The following is a 22,262-nucleotide window of genomic DNA, read 5'->3' as shown; positions in this document are numbered from 1 at the left end:
TGTTTCTTTTTTCACTGGCCAGAATGTCTCGATCTTTCCACATGAGCCCTTACTCTTTCTGTGTTTATCCCCTGGAGTGCACTTAGCCCAGGATAAGAGCTGCTGAGAGGGAAATTTATTTAAAGAGAATGCCCCCCGTTTGCTCCTTCAAGCGAGCATAGACTGCCCATCAGTCTGTCTTCTCCTCACTCTCCAGTACCTTCAGGTAACTGTCTCATGTGTTACTTCCAAGTTTTAAATTATTTTCTGCTGATTTTTCTTCCTAGTAGGGTCTTAATCCATCGATCTAAGAAATGAAAACCTCTATATAAAAATCTGTTCTTCCAAATTACAGAAACACCATTGTATCTATGAATTCATCTTGGAGTTGTCTGAAATACCATCTCTACCCCACTAAAACAACTCCCTAAAATTCTGTTGAGTCCAACATGAATATATTATCTCAATTATTTGGTGATGGTCATTCTTTAACATCTAGCTTCCGGTAATTATACATGTTACCATGATATTACATTCTTTCTTTCATCAGTATGGTCATCAAATGGCAAAAAATTCAAAGTAATAAACTCCTGGTCATTGTTTTCAGAAGACTTAAAAAAAATAAGAGCGATACTGTATAGTTTTGACTTCAGTGAGATTTAGAAGTTCCATAGGATCTGTTTTCTCATGCTGTCCTTCACGCTCAGCTCTGTTTTAGGTGTACTATCGTGTTCTGCCAAGTTTCTTCTTGACATCAATTTTAATTTCTCTTTTTATGCCATGCATTCACTAATTTACTCATTGCATATTTATTCCCTAAACTTTAGCTTCCTTCTCCTAATTGCATTTTTTTCTCTACTTTTCTGTTCCCCCTGTTTTCTTCTCTTTTAATGGGCCACCCATAAAGCAGCATGACTTATAGCCTCCCTTTGCTATAGTTTTTAACTGAGCAGTTTTTGTTTTCTTCTTTCATTCTCAAATCTCTACCCATTATGACAGAGACTGGTTACAAAAGTCTGCATTTCTTTCCTTCCTTGACATCATCCATTTTCCTCCAACAACTGACTTAGAGTTGCTCTTGGAATAGTGTAAATAGTTGCTTAGGATTTTATCTTAATATCCCACTCTGTGAGACATCCATGCTGATAAAACAGCAGAGATATGTCACAGAGAATTTTTTACATTCTACAACTTAAACTTAAGAGGATCTTTCTTTAATTAAAAATTTTTATCTCATGTCTGCTCATAAACAACACTGAATTTCTTGGGCCCCTTATTTGCATTTTTCATTTCCTTTATAGTTATCATGTCTTAAGGTCTTGACTAGACATCATCAGAAAAGTCATTTTCACTTGAGTATGAGTAGGACAGGGAGGCCTGGCATGCTGCAATTCATGGGGTCACAAAGAGTCGGACACGACTGAGCTACTGAAATGAACTGAACTGAATTGATGAGTAACAAATGGAATCTCTCTCTTAGGCATACTCTACGTTTCCCAACAGTTTCCGAACAGAGCAGATCACTGTCAGGGCCATTATCTTTGAGTATCCAAAATGACACAGGTCTGGACATGTAATCAGAGAGGTCAGACAAGATATAAATCAGCTATCAATAATTATTTTTAAAGCACTTTTTACCTGTAGGTTAAAAAAAGATAATGTATAGTTCTATACAGATAGAAAATAGGTCTGCAGTACTTACAAAGTAAAACCTAATAGTAAGTTGTAATTAAAAACATTAGCTGTTTTAGTAAAGTCTGGGAATTAGTGATGTAGGGCTGGTGAGATGGCAGAATTAAAATATTCTTAGTTTTGCTCTGTCAACAAGTGTGGGCAAGCAAAAATGTGCTAAAGCTCTTAGCTTGGCAAGGAGAAACTAAGCTGGGAACAAAAATGACTTCATGTGGTGGACAGTGGGTCAGTGTCTTATTTCTATAGAAGAGTGGAGCAATATGTCTTTGATTACAAGCATCAAAAAAGGAAGGGTATTTCTGGGAAATTGACCTCCACTGCAGGCATGTAGCCAGAATCTGCAGAACAGGCTGGTCAGGAAGGGTGGTGGGCGTTCAGGGCCCAACCCTTTACGAATCATCTGGGAACAGCAAAAAGGAATTTCTCACACCTGGTCGGAGCCTTGCACTCTGTGGGTGGTATGGTCCACAGCTGTACATAATCTAAATATGCTAGCATCTTTTATGAGCTGCCTGTGGTGGAACACAAGAACATAAAAATATTGTGACCTAAAGAAATTGCCCTACTTTGAACTCTGGGAAAAGTTGTAAACGTTGCTGACATTTCTTGATGTCAATTGGATTGTAGTTTCTAGCATTCCTTCTTAATTGATTTTGACTTGACTGAGACATACCGATAACTACAGTATCCTTAAGAGTTTTATCTACAACTGTCCAAAAGTCTTTAAGAAACTAGAGCACAGTACTAAAACTGCTTGAGATAAAAGTTTAAAAATGACTTTAATAATCGTGAACATGAATAGCCAGACGGAGAGACTTTTACACAAAATCTGAAGATTTTTATTTGTCTCAAACGTCCATTTCCTATCCCTTGCCTATTGAACTGGATGCTCTCTGAGCCATCATGCACTCTGTGCTTGCTTGCTGTTTGGAGTGCCCTTGGAGAGGTCTGGGATTTCCTTTTTACTTTTCATACAAAATTAGCACACTTAATAAAGACAGCATGCCTACATTCAACTCCAAGGTCATTGAAAAAGGGAAATGAATTGTTCAAAACGAGGAAAAATATTAATTTGAACACATTGCTTGATATGTCTGATTTAGGATAGTATACTAAATCTAGTGAAAAGAGGGGGGAATGTATTAATAAGCTATTATATTAGAGCAAAGTAAAAAAGACACTTATTTGAATTGGAAGTAGCAGCATGACTTATGACCTTTTGGGAAAGGGGAGCTGATTGGAATAGGTTGAGCTTGGGACAGGCTACATGTCTATGAGGATGCTGGACAAAGGCAAAAATATAAAGCATGCTAAACAAAAGTTGTACCTACTGATGGGAGTCAAAGATCAATGTCCAATGTCTGCTAAAATTTGAGAAGATTCAGAGAACAAGCCATTCTATTAATAACAAGGATCAAATATTTTGATATGTTTAACTGATACATCCTCTTCCCTATAACTCTGGTTGGGAAGTGAAAAATATTAAGGAAACAAGAAACCAAAGAAATAAAAAAAGAAACATGAAAAGAAAGAAAGAGAAGGAAAAAGCAGTCCTGCTGAGTTGACACAGATGGCAGTTGGGGTCCTGGAATGGGAAATAAGAGCAGTCTTCAGACAAACTGAAGCCTGAGTTCACTGAGGAGTGCTCTGGACTTTAGGAAATTGATCTTTGTTTTGCCCAATATCTCAGTAAACATTCTGGAATGTGTTGGAATTGTTTATATCAGCCACTTGCTTCTGATGAGCAGGCCAGTGTTCAGAACAGCCAGATGCAAAGGAGATCAAGGAAGAAAGCCCTTGTGAGAATTACAAAGAGCTTCTTCTGGCCTGGTAGAATCCGCACTCCTGCAAGTGAGTGATATCATTCACATCCCATAGCTTTTGTCATTGAAAACATTTTGCATCCTCTTCTGTTGGCATCTGTCAGTAACACCATTACCTCATTGTAACAAAGGATAAATTCTAACTACTAGTAGAGGAGATAGCAGAATTCACTTCTAAGTTAGCAAGTGGAAGTTTTTTTAGATAGCAAAGTCACATACATATACAGGAATATAAAGAGAGCAGAAATAAAATAAAATGTATTAATGTATTAATATTATTAAAAATACATTAACATTATTTACAAAATTAAAAGTGAGCAAGATTAATTCCCTTCTTAAATGATTTTTTAGATTAGGTTAAAAAAATCAGAAAATATTTTTTAGGTAAAATATACTATAAACTAGGTAATAATAAATAGATGCACACACTAGAATGGGCAAAAAGTGAAAAGCAGAATGATAATATTATCAACAGAGAAGGTATAATATAAGAAAATTACAAAATAGGGTAATGAGATCATATACTAAAGTCATAACTCGTATATATCAAAAAGATAAATATGCAAAACAAAAATAACATAAATACATATAGAACTTGATTAAAAACTTAACTTGCAGTGTCAGATTTAGTATAACTCTTTTAGAATCAGACATACTTAGTAGAATACATTTAAAAAAGAAATATTTTTTAAAAACCAATCTACTCCATTATTTCTCCACAAACAAGCCAAGATGAAATAAAAAATAGTAGAGCTTTTACAGGCTACATTTTTTTATCATAAATCAAAGAAAGTATAAAAAGGTAATAGGACATCTAGGTTGCTTCCATGTCCTGGCTATTATAAACAGTGCTGCGATGAACATTGGGGTACATGTGTCTCTTTCGCTTGGGGCTGGTGCACTGGGATGACCCAGAGAGATGATATGGGGAGGGTGGTGGGAGGAGGGGTTCAGGGTTTGGAACTCATGTACACCTGTGGTAGATTCATGTCAATGTATGGCAAAACCAATACAGTATTGTAAAGTAAAAAAATTAAAAATAAAATAAAACCTCAAAAAAAAAAAAAAAGAAGTAGACATGGAAAAAAAAAAGGTAATAGGAAGTCTTCATATATGGAACTATCTGAAAATTAGGAATTATCTTTCTAAAGAAACTCTAAATAACAAGCTAAAACCAAAAATTACAGAACTATATACAGAAAAAAAGAAAGCATTATGCCAAAATCATAAATCCAGCTAAAACTGGAATGCCTTCAAATTTAAGGAAGAAATACAGTATAAAAACTAAGACTAGCAGAATTAACCAAAAAGATACATGGACAAAAATCAAGTACAAAATTTCATAGCTGATTTTTCTCTAATCTTAAGAACAGGTAATCTCAGGATATATTGGATCTTTACCTGACTATAGTAAAAAGGATATAAATATTCTTAGTTTATTTTATCCAACCAGACACCTCAATACCAAAACTTGATATGTATGCTCTGTGCTTAGTCATTCAGTCATGTCCAACTTTTTGTGACCCTATGGACTGTAGCCCACCAGGCTTCTCTGTCCATGAGAATTCTCCAGGCAAGAATAATGAAGTGGGTTGCCATGCCTTCTTTCAAGGGATCTTCCCAACCTGGGGATCAAACTCAGGTCTCCTGCATTGCAGACAGATTCTTTACCATCTGAGCCTCCAGGGAAGCCCTGACATAGTACCAATAAAAGAGGAAGAGAGAGACAGAGACCGTGAAAAAGATATAAATAGAGACATAGAGAAAAACGAGAGAGAAGAGAGAAAACCATTGGCCAATCTCTAAATACAGTATTAGTTTAAAAATCTGATTAGTAACTCAAAAATGACCATTTTATGACAAAGAACAGATTATCAAGGAATACAGTGTTAGTTCAATACTTTCCTCTGCTTCTGGCATACCCGTTCGATGTACATTAGACTATAATGTCCTATATAGTCCATTAGACTATAATCCAACAGCGTTGGAATGCGCTGTTCCATTCCTCTCACTCTTTTTTCTCTTTGTGTTTCAGTTTGGGTAATATTTTTTGACCTCTCTTCATGGTCACTTGTGCTTTCCTTAGCTTGTTGTGTCTACCTGTGGGCCCACTGAAGACATTCTTCTTTTCTGTTAACACACTTTAGATTGTTAGCATTTCCACTTGATTTTGTTTGAATAAATGTACCACGTGTACCTGAAAAAAATGAGATTATGTTCTTGTTGGAGGTTGTGTTCTATGTATGCTAATTACTCCTTGTGCATTTTCCATATTCAATTGAGGAAGGTGTATTACAGGCCCCAATAAGACAGCAAATTTATCTCTTCCTTTCTTTTTCAACTGTTATTGGATGCATTCAGATTTATGATTGAGATATCTTTCTGCTGGAAGAGATCATTAGGTAATGTTCTTCCTAATCTTCAATAATGCTCTGAGCTTTCACATCTATATTTTCTTTGGTAAGAATAGTCACATCAGCTTTACTTTGGGTAGTGTTTGTATGTTATAGTTCTTTTTTCCTTTCATTTTCTTTTTTTAATTTATTTTTTAATTGGAGGAAAATTGCTTTACAATGTTGTGTTGGTTTCTGCCATAAAACATTGTGAACCAGTCATAATTTTATATATGCATAAATATATATATGTGTATATATATATATATATTCATGAAATATATATAGCCTCCTTCTCGAGCTTCCTCCCCTCCTCCACAACTCACCTCTCTAGGCCATCACAGAGCACCAAGCCGGCCTCCCTGTGTTATACAGCAGCTTCCCACTAGCTATCTATTTTTCACATAATATTGTATACACATCAATGCTTTCTTTGTCTGTCACACCTTCTCTTCCCCACTCCCAACTGTGTCCAGAAGTCAGTTCTCTACATCTGCATCTCCATTCAGTTCAGTTCAGTTCAGTCACTTAGTCGTGTCCAACTTTTTGCAACTCCATGACCCACAGCATGCCAGGCCTCCCTGGCCATCATCAGTTCTGTGAGTCGACCCAAATCCACGTCCATAGAGTCGGTGATGCCATCCAACTATCTCATCCTCTGTCATCCCCTTCTCCTCTTGCCCACAATCCCTCCCAGCATCAAGGTCTTTTCCAGCAAGTCAGTCCTTCACATGAGGTAGCCAAAGTATTGGAGTTTCAGCTTCAACATCAGTCCTTCCAAAGAACACCCAGGACTGATCTCCTTAGGATGGACTGGTTGGATCGCCTTGCAGTCTAAGGGACTCTCGAGAGTCCTCTCCAACACCACAGTTCAAAAACATCAATTCTTCGACACTCAGTTTTCTTTATAGTCCAACTCTCACATCCATACATGACCACAGGAAAAACCATAGCCTTGACTAGACGGACCTTTGTTAGCAAAGTAATGTCTCTTCTTTTTAAAATGCTGTCTAGGTTGGTCAAAACTTTCCTTCCAAGGAGTAAGCATCTTTTAATTTAATGGCTGCAATCACCATCTGCAATGATTTTGGAGCCCAGAAAAATAAAGTCAGCCACTGTTTCCTCTGTTTCCCCGTCTATTTGCCATGAAGTGATGGGACTGGATGATCTTAGTTTTCAGAATGTTGAGGTTTAAGCCAACTTTTTCACTCTCCTCTTTCACTTTCAACAAGAGGTTCTTTAGTTCTTCTTCACTTTCTGCCGTAAAGGTGGTGCCATCTGCATATCTGAGGTTATTAATATTTCTCCAGCAATCTTGATTTGAGCTTGTGCTTCCTCCAGCCCTGTGTTTTTCATGATGTACTCTGCATATAAGTTAAATAAGCAGGTGACAATATACAGCCTTGACGGACTCCTTTTCCTATTTGGATCCAGTCTGTTGTTCCAAGTCCAGTTCTAACTGTTGCTTCCTGACCTGCATACAGATTTCTCAAGAGGCAGGTCAGGTGGTCTGTATTCCCATCTCTTTCAGGATTTTCCACACTTTCCACTTCTGTGATCCACACAGTCAAAGGCTTAGGCATAGTCAATAAAGCAGAAATAGATGTTTTTCTGGAACTCTCTTGCTTTTTCCATGATCCAGTGGATGTTGGCAATTTGATCTCTGGTTTGTCTGCCTTTTCTAAAATCAGCTTGAACATCTGGAAGTTCACAGTTCATGTATTGCTGAAGCCTGCTTTGGAGAATTTTATTTTATTTATTATTTTTTAAGTTATTGTTTATTTTTAAAATATGAATTTATTTATTTTAATTGGAGGCTAACTACAATATTCTATTGGTTTTGCCATAAATCAACATGGATCCTCTACGGGTGTACACATGTTCCCCATCCTGAACCCCCCTCGCTCCCTCTCCATCTCATCCCTCTGGGTCATCCCAGTGCACCAGCCCCGAGCATGTTATATCATGCATCAAACCTGGACTGGTGATTCGTTTCACATATGATATTATACATGTTTCAATGCCATTCTCCCAAATCATCCCACCCTCTCCCTCCTCCACAGAGTCCCATGTCTGTGTCTCTTTTGCGGTCTCGCATACAGGGTTATCGTTACCATCTTTCTAAATTTTATATATATGTGTCAGTATACTATATTGGTGTTTTTCGTTCTAGCTTACTTCACATTGTATAATTGGGTCCAGTTTCATCCACCTCGTTAGAACTGATTCAAATGTATTCTTTTTAATGGCTGAGTAATACTCCATTGTGTATATGTACCACTGCTTTCTTATCCATTCATCTGCTGATGGACATCTAGGTTGCTTCAATGTCCTGGCTATTATAAACAGTGCTGTGATGAACATTGGGGCACATGTGTCTCTTTCATTTCTGGTTTCCTTGGTGTATATGCCCAGGAGTGGGATTGCTGGGTCGTATATCAGTTTTATTTTTAAAGGAATCTCCACACTGTTCTCCATAGTGGCTGTACTAGTTTGCGTTCCCACTAATAATGTAAGAAGGTTCCCTCTTCTCCACACCCTCTCCAGAATTTATTGCTTGTAGACTTTTGATAGCAGCCATTCTGACTGGCATGAAGTGGTACCTCATTGTGGTTTTGATTTGCATTTCCCTGATAATGAGTGATGTTGAGCATATTTTCATGTTTGTTAGCCATCTGTATGTCTTCTTTGGAGAAATGTCTATTTAGTTCTTTGGCCCATTTTTTGATTGGGTCGTTTATTTTTCTGGAATTGAGCTGCAGGAGTTGCTTGTGTATTTTTGAGATTAATTCTTGGTCAGTTGCTTCACTTGCTATTTTCTCCCTTTCAGAAGGTCTTTTCACCTTGGTATAGTTTCCTTTGTTGTGCAGAAGCTTTTAAGTTTAATTAAGTCCCATTTGTTTATTTTTGCTTTTATTTCCAATATTCTGGGAGGTGGATCATAGAGGATCCTGCTGTGATTTATGTTGGAGAGTGTTTTGCATATGTTCTCCTCTAGGAGTTTTATAGTTTCTGGTCTTATGTTTAGATCTTTAATCCATTTTGAGTTTATTTTTGTGCATGGTGTTAGAAAGTGTTCTAGTTTCATCCTTTTACAAGTGGTTGACCAGTTTTCCCAGCACCACTTGTTAAAGAGATTGTCTTTTCTCCATTGTGTATTCTTGCCTCCTTTGTCAACAATAAGGTGTCCATAGGTGCATGGATTTATCTCTGGGCTTTCTATTTTGTTCTATTGATCTCTATTTCTGTCTTTGTGCCAGTACCATACTGTCTTGATGACTGTGGCTTTGTAGTAGAGCCTGCAGTCAGGCAGGTTGATTCCTCCAGTTCCATCTTCTTTCTCAAGATTGCTTTGGCTATTCGAGGTTTTAAAAATATGGAACGCTTCACAAATTTGCATGTCATCCTTTCACAGGGGCCATGCTAATCTTCTCTGTATCATTCCAATTTCAGTATATGTGCTGCCAAAGCAAGCACTGGTTTGGAGAATTTTAAGCATTACTTTACTAGCATGTGAGATGAGTGCAATTGTGTGGTAGTCTGAGCATTCTCTGGCATTGCCTTTCTTTGCAATTGGAATGAAAACCGACCTTTTCCAGTCCTGTGGCCATTGCTGAGTTTTCCAAATTTGCTGGCATATTGAGTGCAGCACTTTCATAGCATCATCTTTCAGGATTTGAAATAGCTCAACTGGAATGCCATCACCTCCACTAGCTTTGTTCGTAGTGATGCTTTCTAAGGTCCACTTGACTTCGCATTCCAGGATGTCTGGCTCTAGGTGAGTGATCACACCATTGTAATTATCTGGGTCATGAAGCTCTATTTTGTACATTCTTCTGTGTATTCTTGCCACCTCTTCTTAATATCTTTTGCTTCTGTTAGGTCCCTACAATTTCTGTCCTTTATTGAGCCCATCTTTGCATGAAATGTTCCCTTGATATCTCTAGTTTTCTTGAAGAAATTTCTAGTCTTTCCCATTCTGTTGTTTTCCCCTATTTCTTTGCATTGATCACTGAAGAAGGCTTTCTGATCTCTCCTTGCTATTCTTTGGAACTGTGCATTCAAATGGGTTTATCTTTCCTTTTCTCCTTTGCATCTCCATTACTTTCCTGCAAATATGCCCATCAGCACATTTTTCTAGATTCCGTATATATGCATTAATATACTGTATTTGGGAGAAGGCAATGGCACCCCACTCCAGTACTCTTGCCTGGAAAATCCCATGGATGGAGGAGCCTAGTAGGCTGCAGTCCATGGGGTCCACAAAGAGTCAGACACGACTGAGCGACTTCACTTTCACTTTTCACTTTCATGCATTGGAGAAGGAAATGGCAGCCCACTCCAGTGTTCTTGCCTGGAGAATCCCAGGGATGGCGGAGCCTGGTGGGCTGCCGTCTATGGGGTCGCACAGAGTCGGACACAGCTGAAGCGACTTAGCAGCAGCAGCAGCAGCAGCATACTGTATTTGTCTTCCTCTTTCTGACTAACTTCACTCTGTATGACAAGCTCTAGATCATCCGCATCACAACAAATGACTCAAAATAGTCTCTTTTTATGGCCAGGTAATATTTCATTGTATATATGCACCACTTCTTCTTTATCCATTTATCTGTCAGTGGACATCAAGGTTGCTTCCTTGTCCTGGCTACAGTAAATAGTGCTGCAATGAACACGGGTACATGTGTCTTTTAGAATTATGGTTTTCTCAGAGTATATGTCCAATAGTGGGATTACTAGGTCATATGGTCACTTCATTCCTAGTTTTTTTAGAAACTCTCCATATTATTATCCCTAGTGACTGTATTTCTTTATAAACTTTCTGTGTACTTATATTTAAGGGATCTCTTGTAAACTGCCTATAATGATCTTTTGGCCCTTCATCCATCTGACAATCTTAATCTTTTTTTTTTTTTTTGAACTGTTTAGTCCATTTACTGATAGACAAGTAGATGTATTTCCCACATCCACGAGAAAGAGGCCTGTCACCCTGCGACAGGAAGCATTACCAGAAGAATGACTTTCCCCAACAGCTCCCTCAGGGTCTGCCTCAGTGGCAGGGGAACATTCACCTCCACATTTCCCTGCTTCTTCCAGTGCTGCACAAGTTTAGAGATTGAGCCAGTTGTAAATGCCTAGCCATTTCAATACAACCTAGGACAACTCTGAGGGCAATACCTGCCTCAGAGCTCCCTGCCAAGTTGGCAAAGTATTTGTTGCACCTGAATTTCATTTTCACCTATTCCTCTGCCCAATTCTCCTCCCTTTACCACTGTTAAGCACAGTTCTCATGATACTAGTTTTCAACTAGAATTTTTCCTTGGCTTTTTGCTGTAATTGAATGTCAAATTTTTATCCCAAGATATTTCTTGTTTTATGATTCCTATTGCTTATGGTTCACTCAAACCAAACTCTTTAGTGCTCCATAAATGTATCCCCCAAATCACGGCTACACCATGCCATTTTCCAAGTTATATTTAGTCATTTTCTCTCTAAACGTTTGCTTTCAAAATCCTACCTGTTATACAAGTCACTATTTAAGTGCTACTTCTTTTATGAAAATTTCATTTATGCTCCAGTAAGATTGCATGAGTTTGCTTGCCTCTACATCTTCCTGTTGTGTGTGTGTTAGTTGCTCAGTCTTTGAGACACCATGCAGTAGCCTCTGTCTATGGAATTTTCCAGGTAAGAAATCTAGAGTGGGTAGCCATTCCCCTCTCCAGGTAATCTTCCTGACACAGGGATCAAACCCAGGTCTCCTGCATTGCAGGCAGATTTTTTTTTTTACCAGCTGAGCCACCTGGAAAACCCCATCTTCCTATATAACCCTATATAACTATATAACCCTTGTTATATAGTTTTAACTTGGCCTTTGGTGCTTACTAAATTCTGTCTAACATTATACTGACTTGTATATCTCTACTACCAAAATGTAAAATTTAGAAGTCAGTTATTATTTGGTAATATATATATATATACTCATTAATCACATTTTGCTCAAAGAATAATAAACATTCAGTTCAGTTCAGTTCAGTCGCTCAGTCGTGTCCGACCCTTTGTGACCCATGAATCATAGCACACCAGGCCTCCCTGTCCATCACCAACTCTGGAGCTTACCCAAACTCATGTCCATAGAGTTGGCAATGCCATCTAGCTATCTTATCCTCTGTCGTCCCCTTCTCCTCCTGCCCCCAATCCCTCCCAGCATCAGTCTTTTCCAGTAAGTCAATTCTTCGCATGAGGTAGCCAAAGTATTGGAGTTTCAGCTTCAGCATCAGTCCTTCCAGTGAACACCCAGGACTGATCTCCTTTAGGATGGACTGGTTGGATCTCCTTGCAGTCCAAGGGACTCTCAAGAATCTTCTCCAACACCACAGTTCAAAAGCATCAATTCTTTGGCGCTCAGTGTTCTTCACAGTCCAACTCTCACATCTATACATGACCACTAGAAAAATTGTAGCCTTGACTAGATGGACCTTTGTTGGCAAAGTAATGTCTGTGCTTTTTAATATAATACCTAGGTTGGTCATAACTTTTCTTCCAAGGAGTAAGCGTCTTTTAATTTCAGGGCTGCAATCACCATCTGCAGTGATTTTGGAGCCCCAAAAAATAAAGTCTGACAGTTTCCACTGTTTCCCCACCTATTTCCCATTAAGTGATGGGACCAGATGCCATGATCTTCATTTTCTGAATGTTAAAGTTTAAGCCAACTTTTTCACTCTCCTCTTTCACTTTCATCAAGAGGCCTTTCAGTTCCTCTTCACTTTCTGCCATAAGGGTGGTGTCATCTGCATATCTGAGGTGATTGATATTTCTCTCGGCAATCTTGATTCCAGTTTGTGCCATGCTTCCTGCAGCCCAGCATTTCTCATGATGTACTCTGCATATAAGTTAAATAAGCAGGGTGACAATATACAGCCTTGAAGGACTCCCTTTCCTATTTGGAACCAGTCTGTTGTTCCATGTCCAGTTCTAACTGTTGCTTCCTGACCTGCATACAGGTTTCTCAAGAGTCAGGTCAGGTGGTCTGGTATTCCTATCTCTTTCAGAATTTTCCACAGTTTACTGTAATCCACACAGTCAAAGGCTTTGTCATAGTCAATAAACATTAGTAAATGAATAAAAGAGCAAATCACATAAGTATTCAAAAATAAACTGATGTCAAATTGTATAGAGATTTTCTAGTGCTTTTCACTGTATTCCTGCAAGCTTGGGGGGGTGGAGGCATTCAGACTATCTGTAGTGATTGCTTGCACCAAGATCAATCTCTTCCTTGCCTCTTCTGTTTTAGCCTGACCACTTTCAAATCCATTTTACAGAGAGAGATGATTTGGAGCAAGTACAAAATATTTCGCAAAGCAAGATAATATGTTTGTTTTAGTTTACAGTCAATCTTAAAGTTTAGAAATTCAGTATTTACCCACAAGTGCTTTCAGCACCTCAGAAGGATAACATAACTCAGATCCAAAGTGCCATTATGTCGTTATCTTCAGTTTCTCAGGTTATGAGGTCACGCTTCTTACTCATGTAGTTGGATACTTTACATTTAACAAATACTTCCCAGAAACAGTCCCACCCTAAATAAAATTGTTCAAAGTAAAGACCCTTAGTTTTAAAGTATAAATAAATGAATGATGAAACTTGGTAAAATGATCTTTTAAACCCTATTTGGAACAAAAGAGTGTCAATGAGAAGCTTTATAAATGATGCAGAGAAACATTTATTTCTGCATCAGCTAAATTCCTTTCTCTGTCATCTGTGAAGGATCAACTGTCATGTTCTATAAAACTATGTGAGTCATGAGTTTCCAAAAAGTACATATCATTGCCCATCATCAGCTTATGTGGACTTGGAGTTGAAGAAAACAAGCACAAGAGTCTCAAGCCTGAAACATTAATAATACAGTTGAAAGAGATTATAGCAGGAGCTCTCTCTCCCATCACTGGATAATCTGATAAAAGCTATTTGGGTTGTATTTACATAAGAAAAAGAAAACTATTTAATTCAGCAAATCTGATTTTTGAAATGGATAAATTATAGCCAATTGGTGATGTATTTAATACACATGAATACATTGAGGCAGCCTGTATTTAATACATGTAAATCATGTAAATAAAATAACATATAAGTTGTGATATGCATAATTTTAAGCACTCCTGTCTCTACATTCCACTATTAAATTGAAAAGTAGCTGGGCTTTCTTATCCATTCATAAAAGCTGTGGTACATATACACAATGGAGTATTACTCAGCCGTTAAAAGAATTCATTTGAATCAGTTCTGATGAGATGGATGAAACTGGAGCCGATTATACAGAGTGAAGTAAGCCAGAAAGAAAAACACCAATACAGTATACTAACACATATATATGGAATTTAGGAAGATGGCAATGACGACCCTGTATGCAAGACAGGGAAAGAGACACAGATGTGTATAACGGACTTTTTGGACTCAGAGGGAGAGGGAGAGGGTGGGATGATTTGGGAGAATGACATTCTAACATGTATACTATCATGTGAATTGAATCGCCAGTCTATGTCTGACGCAGGATGCAGCATGCTTGGGGCTGGTGCATGGGGATGACCCAGAAAGATGTTATGGGGAGGGGAGGTGGGAGGGGGGTTCATGTTTGGGAATGCATGTAAGAATTAAAGATTTTAAAATTTAAAAAATAAAAAACTAAAAAAAAAAAAAAAAAAAGAAAAGAAAAGTAGCTGGGGATGAACATCAAGGTCAAGAGTGAGGACTCTTTAAAACCAGACTGCCTAGGTTCAAATCCCAGCTCAAAAATTAACTATGTAATCTTAAGCAAATTAATTAAAATCAAGGTTCTGATATATTGCTTACCTTGATTGGAGAGTTGGTTACTGGATGTAAAAATTTATCAAATTCCATTTGACTGAACATTTATTTTTTTTTCCTTTTATTTTATTTTATTATTTTTTTTAACTTTTTTTTTAATTTTTATTTATTTTTATTTTATTTTTAGTTTTTTATTTTTTAAATTTTAAAATCTTTTATTCTTACATGCATTCCCAAACATGAACCCCCCTCCCACCTCCCTCCTCATAACATCTCTCTGGGTCATCCCCATGCACCAGCCCCAAGCATGCTGCATCCTGCATCAGACATAGACTGGCGATTCAATTCACATGATAGTATACATGTTAGAATGTCATTCTCCCAAATCATCCCACCCTCTCCCTCTCCCTCTGAGTCCAAAAGTCCGTTATACACATCTGTGTCTCTTTCCCTGTCTTGCATACAGGGTCGTCATTGCCATCTTCCTAAATTCCATATATATGTGTTAGTATACTGTATTGGTGTTTTTCTTTCTGGCTTACTTCACTCTGTATAATCGGCTCCAGTTTCATCCATCTCATCAGAACTGATTCAAATGAATTCTTTTTAACGGCTGAGTAATACTCCATTGTGTATATGTACCACAGCTTTCTTATCCATTCATCTGCTGATGGACATCTAGGTTGTTTCCATGTCCTGGCTATTATAAACAGTGCTGCGATGAACATTGGGGTACATGTGTCTCTTTCAATTCTGGTTTCCTCGGTGTGTATGCCCAGAAGTGGGATTGCTGGGTCATAAGGTAGTTCTATTTGCAATTTTTAAGGAATCTCCACACTGTTCTCCATAGTGGCTGTACTAGTTTGCATTCCCACCAACAGTGTAGGAGGGTTCCCTTTTCTCCACACCCTCGCCAGCATTTATTGCTTGCAGATTTTTGGATCGTAGCCATTCTGACTGGTGTGAAGTGGTACCTCATTGTGGTTTTGATTTGCATTTCTCTAATAATGAGTGATGTTGAGCATCTTTTCATGTGTTTGTTAGCCATCCATATGTCTTCTTTGGAGAAATGTCTATTTAGTTCTTTGGCCCATTTTTTGATAGGGTCGTTTATTTTTCTGGAGTTGAGCTGCATAAGTTGCTTGTATATTTTTGAGATTAGTTGTTTGTCAGTTGCTTCATTTGCTATTATTTTCTCCCATTCAGAAGGCTGTCTTTTCACCTTGCTTATATTTTCCTTTGTTGTGCAGAAGCTTTTAATTTTAATTAGATCCCATTTGTTTATTTTTGCTTTTATTTCCAGTATTCTGGGAGGTGGATCATAGAGGATCCTGCTGTGATTTATGTCTGAGAGTGTTTTGCCTATGTTCTCCTCTAGGAGTTTTATAGTTTCTGATCTTACATTTAGATCTTTAATCCATTTTGAGTTTATTTTTGTGTGCGGTGTTAGAAAGTGATCTAGTTTCATTCTTTTTACAAGTGGTTGACCAGTTTTCCCAGCACCACTTGTTAAAGAGATTGTCTTTACTCCATTGTATATTCTTGCCTCCTTTGTCAAAGATAAGGTGTCCATATGTGTGTGGATTTATCTCTGGGCTTTCTATTTTGTTCCATTGATCTATATGTCTGTCTTTGTGCCAGTACCATACTGTCTTGATGACTGTGGCTTTGTAGTAGAGCCTGAAGTCAGGCAAGTTGATTCCTCCAGTTCCATTCTTCTTTCTCAAGATTGCTTTGGCTATTCGAGGTTTTTGTATTTCCATACAAATCTTGAAATTATTTGTTCTAGTTCTGTGAAAAATGTGGCTGGTAGCTTGATAGGGATTGCATTGAATTTGTAAATTGCTTTGGGTAGTATACTCATTTTCACTATATTGATTCTTCCAATCCATGAACATGGTATATTTCTCCATCTATTAGTGTCCTCTTTGATTTCTTTCATCAGTGTTTTATAGTTTTCTATATATAGGTCTTTAGTTTCTTTAGGTAGATATATTCCTAAGTATTTTATTCTTTTTGTTGCAATGGTGAATGGAATTGTTTCCTTAATTTCTTTTTCTACTTTCTCATTATTCGTGTATAGGAATGCAAGGGATTTCTGTGTGTTGATTTTATATCCTGCAACTTTACTATATTCATTGATGAGCTCTAGTAATTTTCTGGTGGAGTCTTTAGGGTTTTCCATGTAGAGGATCATGTCATCTGCAAACAGTGAGAGTTTTACTTCTTCTTTTCCAATTTGGATTCCTTTTATTTCTTTTTCTGCTCTGATTGCTGTGGCCAAAACTTCCAGAACTATGTTGAATAGTAGCGGTGAAAGTGGACACCCTTGTCTTGTTCCTGACTTTAGGGGAAATGCTTTCAATTTTTCACCATTGAGGATAATGTTTGCTGTGGGTTTGTCATAGATAGCTTTTATTATGTTGAGGTATGTTCCTTCTATTCCTGCTTTCTGGAGAGTTTTTATCATAAATGGATGTTGAATTTTGTCAAAGGCCTTCTCTGCATCTATTGAGATAATCATATGGTTTTTATTTTTCAATTTGTTAATGTGGTGAATTACATTGATTGATTTGCGGATATTGAAGAATCCTTGCATCCCTGGGATAAAGCCCACTTGGTCATGGTGTATGATCTTTTTAATGTGTTGTTGGATTCTGATTGCTAGAATTTTGTTGAGGATTTTTGCATCTATGTTCATCAGAGATATTGGCCTGTAGTTTTCTTTTTTTGTGACATCTTTGTCAGGTTTTGGTATTAGGGTTTGACTGAACATTTAAAATGTGTGGATTTTATTTTACATAAATTATATCTCAATTCAGAAGAACAAAATTTCTTAAAAATTATCATTCCTGTAAGAAGTGGGTGGGAAATCACAGTAGTTATCACATAGGTTTGTTTCATGGATTAAATAAGATAATGCATTCAAAAATTCCCACCAAATCATAACTGTTATCATTTGAATAAGCCATCAAAATTTTGCAAGGTAAGATTTGTTTTGAGCTAATGAGGAAACAGTCTCAGAAATGTGTACTAACTTGCCAGAGATTTGAAACAGAGCATTAAATTGTGGTCTGCTGAAAGTCAGAGTTTTCTGCACTCTAAGAGAAAATTACAGTGTGGACATTTTAAAGGAAGTTTAAAGTTGGATTGAATGAGCAGTTAAGTGGAGATTCCGGTTTTTCTTGCAGTTTAACCATGAGAAAAGAACTCAAAGATTCAAGTGTTTTAGTTTAAAATATTCTGCTTGCAATAAATTTTAGTTTGAAAGTTTACAATTGAAAATCTTATAGTAGCAGCAGTGTTAATCGCTCAGTCATGTCTAACTCTGCAATTCCAGAGACTGTCGCCCAACAGGCTCCTCTGTTCTTGGGATTTTTCAGGCCAGACTACTGAAGTGGGTTGCCATTCATTTCTCCAGGGGATCTTCATAACCCAGGGATCAAACCCAGGTTTCCTGCACTGCAGACAGATTCTTTACCATCTGAGCCACCAGGGAATGAGATATAATAGAAAGGAATAGTAATATTAGAGAAGATAGGAACTTCATTCTTGCTTTCTGCTAGCTACTAAGGGACTATTCCTTTGTCTCAAGTATGTTTAGAACTGGTAATTTTCATACTGACAGCCTAATGGGTGATACTACAGAACAGATAAAGAGACTCTATTTCCTCCTCAGGCACATGGAGAGATATACATAAACACATGAAATTAGCTGCAAACACATTGGTTATATGGTCTGAAAAAAGAAAACCACCATGAAATATATGGTTTGTCTACATAAATGTATTTCCAAATGATACTTTGTAGGTTATGAAATATCTAAAATTACTTATCATTCCTATATTTTAAAAGTTTCCAAATTTCTGCTAAACTACAGATGAAGTTAGCTCCACTTTTTAGCTCATCACCTTTTGCCATATGATGAATATGATCTTGTGAATTAAGCAACATTTTACATACTAAATTACAAGCTTTGATTCTATGTAAGTATTATAATTCATTTATATATTATTATTAATTCTAAGTTTTGAAATTCTAACAGTTTAAAAGTTTTTATATAGATCATTTTTTAAAGTCTTTATTGAATTTGTAACAATACTGCTCCTGTTTTATATTTTGGTTATTTGGCCAAGAGGCATGTGGGATCTTAGCTCTCTGAACAGGAATCAGTCTCACACCCTGCATTGGAAGGTACAGTCTTAACCACTGGACCACCAGGGATGTCCCTGAAATTCTAACATTACAAAGAACTTATTTAAAAGATATGACTATTTTTTAGAAACATTATTTAAAATGCTTTTTATATTGCTTTGTTCAGTTGCTATTGTGTTCAACTCTTTTCAGCCTCATGGACTGCAGCACACCAGGCTCCTCTGTCCTCCACTATCTCTTGCAATTTTTTCAAATTCATGTCCAACTGAGTCAGTGATGCTATCTAACCATCTCATCCTCTGTCACCCCCTTCTCCTTTTGCCTTCAGTCTTTCCCAGGGTCTTTCCAGTGAGTCAGCTCTTCACATCAGGTGGCCAAAATTTTGGAGCTTCAGCTTCAGCATCAGTTTTTCCAATGAATATTCAAGTTTGATTTCCCGTAGGATTGACTGGTTTGATCTTGAGATCCAAGGGATTCAAGAGTCTTCAGCACCACAATTCGAAAGCATTGATTCATTGTCACTCAGCCTTCTTTATGGTCCAACTCTCATGTCTATACAAGACTACTGGAAAAACCATAGCTTTGAGTAGATGGACTTTTCTCAGCAAAGTGATGTCTCTGCTTTTCAATACTCTGTATAGGTTTGTCATAGCTTTACTTCCAAGAAGAAAGCATCTTTTAATTTCGTGGCTGCAGTCACCATCCACAGTGATTTTGGAGCCTGAGAAAATAAACCTATCACTGCTTCCACTCTTTCCCCTTCTATTTGCCATGAAGAGATGGGACCGAGACCATGATCTTATTTTTTTGAATGTTGAATTTCAAGTCAGCTTTTTCGCTTTCCCCTTTAACCCTCATCAAGAGACTCTTCAGTTCCTCTTCACTTTCTGCCATTAGATTGGCATCATCTGCTTATCTTAGGTTGCTGATATTGCTCCTGGCAATCTTGATTCCAGTTTATGATTCATCCAGCCCAGAATTTTGCATGATATGTTCTGCATATAAGCTAAATAAGCAGGGTGATATAATACAGCCTTGTTGTACTCATTTTTCAATTTATATAGCAGCATCTTAATATAAAAAATCACTATGTTTCCTTTATTCATCCATTAAATAGCACTAGTAATCACATTCAGAAAGAAAATAACTGTACTGAGTTTGGTATACAAAGGCATCTTCAATGAACTTTCAGTTTAGCAAGGGGAAAACAAATTTATGCGGAAGGGGCTATGATAAAAATCAATGACATCATTTAACCCATGACCAGTGGGAACAAAGCAAGAAGATATTTAGGAAAAGGCAATTTATTCTGAATAGAGAAAGCTTGTATGTGAAAATCTTATCTTTGATACAATAAAAATACAGTAAAGAGTATAACTGAGGATGATCTGAAAAGAGGAATCAAAATAAGCAGTGGCAGCAGCACACAAGAACAGAGATTCAAGAGGAGAAAAATAAATAAGAAGATTAATAGCAATTGGTATAACTAAACATTTCAGGTAGTAGACAAATGAGAGATAGGTATTTGAAAGGATGGTTGGAATCAGGATTTGAAGGTCTGAGAATGCTAAGATAAAGAATTTGCACTTTTACTCTCTAGCCTCTGAAATCCTGGCTTTATCTTTATTCAAAGCAGTAGTTCTCAAAGTGTTGTCTAGGGAACATCTGAGCCTCCATGAGGTTTTCAGCACCCACTGTCTTCATAATAGTAAGATATTCATAGCCATTGTCACTCTCATTGTCCCACAGGTTTATTGTGGAGTTTCCCATGATGTGGGACATCACAAAAGATTAAACGCACAAGCTGATGTGAGAATCCATGGGTCTTCTCTTAAGGCAGACATTAAAGACATTTATGAAACTAAAACACATGCCATTTTTCTTGATAAGTGTGCTTTGTTTTGGAGAATATAGTTTTTATAAAAATATATAATGTATATCAACATGTATTGGCTTATTAAAGTTAATTTATAATAAACTACAATATTTTTGAAGTTCTCAATTTCATATATATATATATATGGATACATATGTATCCATATATATATATATCAATGTAGATGTAACTCAGCTGAACAAAAGCTCTTTGGAGACTCCACCAATTTTTAAGAGCTTAAAGAGGCCCTGAAACAGAAGGTTAGAGAACTGTTGCTGTAACAGTAACTTGGCCTTGGTACAATTCTATCATGGCCGCTACAGGACACATCCAGCCATTTTGTAAAGATGGGGAAAACTGATTCAGTCACCAAAGTAAAAGAACATAATTAAAAATTTTTAATAAGCCTATATATCTAAAAATATAATTTTGACATGTAATCAATGTAAAATGAGATAGAATGAATTCAAAAGAACATCATTTGAAATCCCACTTATCAATTCTTCCTGAGACTTCAGTGAAAAAGCTTTTCTACCAGAGGTGCCAAATCCAAGTCCGGCTCATTTGGCTCAGAACAAGGTCTCTGGAGGCCTCCCTGATTCAAATCACCTGAGCAGCTGACTTCAAAGGAAGATTCCTAGGTCTTACCAGAACTTCCAATCATCTCTTACGGAAGATCCCATATGCACTCAATCAAGAGTTGCACATTGTTCTTATGAACACTGCCATTCAAAATCCTTGATTTAGGATATTTGTGGTGTACTTAAAGAATTGACAAAAAAGCATCACAAAATGGTGGTTAAAACATACATGGTGTCAAACATTTCACTTAACTGGAATTTCAGTTACCACAGATACAGGTGTTTTTCTACTAGAAGGTATCTCGTTGTCAGGCAACAATTGAGAACCCTGACCTTTACAGAACTTGTCCAGAGAAAAATAGTTACTCATGGGTCCCTGAAAGTGAAAGTGTTAGTCACTCAGTCCTGTTCAACTCTTTGCAACCCCATGGACTGTAGCCCACCAGGTTCCTCTGTCCATAGAATTCTCCAGGTAAGAATACTGGAGTGAGTTGCCATTTTCTCCTCCAGGGGATCTTCCTGACCCAGGAACTGAACCCACTTTTTCGCTGCAAGCAGATTCTTTACCATCTGAGCCTCCAGGGAAGCCTATGGGACCCTAGTGAGACATAAATTCATCAGACATCACTCTGCCCTCACGGAAGAAGAAAGTGTGGATAAAACCTGAGCTTTTGAGACTTTTAAGGTATACAAGAGAATCACCAAAGATTGCAAAGCCAATATTTACTATATGATCATTTACAGAAAAAAATTGCCATCTCCTGCTCTAAATGAATACTTCTTAAACGTTAACAAATTAATCTTTCAGGACTTTTGTTAAAATGCAGATTCAGTGGATCTGGAGTCAAGATTCTTATTTCTAATCAGCTCCCAGGAGATGCTACTGGCCCACTGGCCACCTCAGAGCAGGTGTGAAATGCAAGACTTTAGGCCAACTGCAGTCCTGCTGAACTGGAAGCTGTAC

General features: G+C 37.3%; 1 non-coding gene across 1 annotated transcript; it reads right to left on the bottom strand.

Annotated features, from left to right (window-relative positions):
- Window positions 1-9,257: 9,257 nt before the first annotated feature.
- On the bottom strand, window positions 9,258-9,364 carry LOC114114153 (U6 spliceosomal RNA). Its single transcript, XR_003588992.1, has one exon. It is a non-coding gene; the product is annotated as a U6 spliceosomal RNA (small nuclear RNA).
- Window positions 9,365-22,262: the final 12,898 nt, after the last annotated feature.

This window comes from Ovis aries, chromosome 3 (assembly GCF_016772045.2).
Source record: "Ovis aries strain OAR_USU_Benz2616 breed Rambouillet chromosome 3, ARS-UI_Ramb_v3.0, whole genome shotgun sequence".
Classification (NCBI taxonomy): domain Eukaryota; kingdom Metazoa; phylum Chordata; class Mammalia; order Artiodactyla; family Bovidae; genus Ovis; species Ovis aries.
The sequence above is the reverse complement of the archived record's forward strand: the minus strand, read 5'-3'. Positions and strand labels throughout refer to the sequence as shown.